Source organism: Geospiza fortis, unplaced genomic scaffold (assembly GCF_000277835.1).
Source record: "Geospiza fortis unplaced genomic scaffold, GeoFor_1.0 scaffold413, whole genome shotgun sequence".
Taxonomy (NCBI): Eukaryota; Metazoa; Chordata; class Aves; order Passeriformes; family Thraupidae; genus Geospiza; species Geospiza fortis.
This window is the reverse complement of record NW_005054386.1, coordinates 730506-733443: the sequence shown is the minus strand read 5'-3', so window position 1 is coordinate 733443 and position 2938 is coordinate 730506. Positions and strand designations below refer to the sequence as shown.

Below are 2938 nucleotides of genomic sequence, written 5' to 3'. Positions count from 1 at the left end.
GGCACTGCTGCTGTCCTGTGACTCTCCATGGAGCTTGCAGCCAATTCCTGAGCATGGCATGCTCAGGACATCCAGCCTCCCTGTGGCCATGGGGAGACTCCTCAGCTGTGCCAGTGGATCAGATAAGTCTTACTACACTGAATACATACTCCTGCCACCTCACCTCAGAACACTTCAGCTCAAAATAGATATAAATGTATATAAAATAAAACCTAGTGTGTGACAGTGGAAGACTTTAATGTTCAAGATATGCCCAGACTAAAATATGTAAGAGAGCAGGTGTGGCTTTTAAAAAACCATGAAGTTGCTAATTTTTTGTCATATTAAAAAGGATTTCTCTTTCAAGGGAGCATCAGAACTCCATGTTGGTAATTTTTGAACAGGAACAGAACTTCCAATGGTGTGGACTACTGAAACATGGTTTAAAACTTGCCTAGCTTGAACAATCTAAAATAATTAGCTAATGGTATCTTGGTCCCTGTGAACTGTGTTAGCTTGTGGGGCACTGGAATTTAGCCTTTGCCTAGTAAAGCAGTATTCATATTTATTATAAATAGAAGTCTTCAAACATCTTGAAAGAAGACACAGGCTGGATTTTTTTTTTGGCTATTGAAACTGTAGATTTGCAAACTGTAGATCAAGCTTGTAGGTCTAGCCATAGCTATTTAGGAATATTTGTAGTCTGCCCTGTGCATGATCATGTCTTGACCCTTCTGTTCTGCAGCTTCACACTGTCCTTGTAATCAAATGCTGCAGTTGTCACATTGATTACACTGTCCTTCACAGTGTCCCTGCTCTGAGGCTCTCCTGTTGCCTGTCCTTCTCTCTGGCTACATGTGATGTTCCCAGGCACTTTGTGGTTCAGACAGGTGATCCTGGTACATCCCTTGGACATCAGCACTGTCCTGCCTTTCCCTGAACCCACAGAAGTTCCCACCTTCTCTGACCACCTAAAGGCATTTGCAGAAGCAGATGGAAAAGCAAACCAGTATCTCCTTGTCTCTTGTCAGAAGTGAATCTGCTTGGGCACATGGCTCAGAGTCTTGAAAGAACTGAAAAAATGGTGTCAATGAAGGAGAAATGATTGTCAGGTTGCTGCAGTTTCCTTACAAGTATTCTCAGTCAGTACTGGCTGCTCTTAGAAGCACCAAATTAGCCCCAAGCACTGATGTCTGGTCTGGTTTGATTTAATTGCTGCTTAACTGGAGAAAATGCTATATTGTTTTAGGGAATCTGAAGTGACCAGATGGGTGGTGGGGTGATAGACAGCATGATTGAAAATACTGGAAGATAGATTGGATTTAGGACAATTGAGAGAAGATGGGGCAAGAATTTAAGAGGCTGCTCCAGGCTGTCAGCTTTAATCACTCAGAAAATACATCCTAGTGTTAATTTTACTGCCCAAATACATTTGCAATATGCTTTAACATCTCAATCTCCCTCTGTGTTCTGCTTTGAACTCTTTTTTTCTTATCCTTTCCAAACTATATCCTTGTGACTCAGCTGGAATAAGCCATAAGGGATCAGGGTGGCTGTTCTGTGCCTCTGCCCCTTTCAGTGCCCCTCTCCTTCCCTCCTGGCTTTAGGGGCTCTGAGTGCTGATCACTTCTCATTGCTGAGCAGTTCAGCTGAATGCCCTCACTGCTGCACCCAGCACAACATCCACACTGCTCTGACCTGGGAGAAAAGCTTCTCCCAGCTCCCTTGGGCTGCATTTACTGAAGGAATTAAAACAACAAAGCTAATTCCTAGGGGTGGCTTTATAGGAATACTTTCCTCAGAATCACAGGGATGCTCTGTCGAAAGGCAGACTCCAGAAGCAGAGGGCTGATACTTAGGGGAAGTGTTCCCATCTTGAACAAATGGAAATAAAGTCCACAAAGGCAGTTTGGGTCTTTTGGGATTGAAATCTTGTGTTCAGTCAGATTAGAGTGAGTTGTGACAGACTTCAGGGATGTTTCAGCTTTCTAGTAACTGATCAGCTTTATCAAGGAATGCATGTGTTGTTAGCAGAAAAAAATGTTGGATTGGGTAATTTGGGGTGAATAATAAGACTTAAAACATTCAGCAGTAAGCTCACACCTCTTCCAAAGCATCAGTTTGTTATTTGTAGTGTAGATTTCTGAGAGTATTTCCTAAATTGGGCCACCCTTTGAATTGGGGCTACTGAGAGTAAGCTGTTTGAATTTAAAATCTGTAAGCAGAGAGCACAGCTATGAAAAAATGTACTTCCTACTGATTGAGAAATATGGGAAGAGTAGAAACAGTCCTTGTAAGAAAGAGCTTATCGTGCACAGCTTCCTCCTGAGGCAGCGGGGAGGCAGCACTATCAGCAGCTCACAGTTATGCTCACAGTTAATGTGTGGTACATGAAGATGTTTTTCACCTTAACCTGCAAGGAGAGAGGGGAAGGGGTGTGCACTGACTTCCTGTGGGTTAAAATTGCCACTTTCTGGTGGAAACACTGAAAAATCATATCAGTGCTACTTAATCATTCTAGTTCAGTGGTAAAGGTAGGGGTCTTGACTCCTCACAATCTGCAGCCAGCCTTCTGTAAGCAATTTAATAAAAATTGTGGTTATGATAGAGATGATTGACATTTTGGGGTTTTGTTCTGTCCCTCCTACAATTGTTAAAACTTGGGAGAACAGCAGTGACTGTCTCAGTACAACAGCTGACTTGCTTATATTAGTAATTCTGAACTCATTGTTCCCTCAAGAATACATACTGGAGAATAAATAACCTCAAAATACCGTCTTAACCACGCCGTGGTGGGTAATTTGAACTCCAAGTCTTAAGCAGAATGTGTAGGCTTAAATTAAAAACATTATCTCCAAGTCTGCATAAATAAGAATCCCTATTGCCTGAAAGAGGAGAATATGAAGAGCTTTAACATTATTACAGCTATTCTCAGCCATTTTGGGGGGCAAAACACTCT

At 42.2% G+C, this 2938-nt stretch overlaps 1 protein-coding gene across 1 annotated transcript in view; it reads left to right on the top strand.

Annotated features, from left to right (window-relative positions):
• Window positions 1-2938, top strand: part of UBE2D2 (ubiquitin conjugating enzyme E2 D2) — a 13186-nt gene that overhangs the window by 500 nt on the left and 9748 nt on the right. The window lies entirely within an intron of this gene.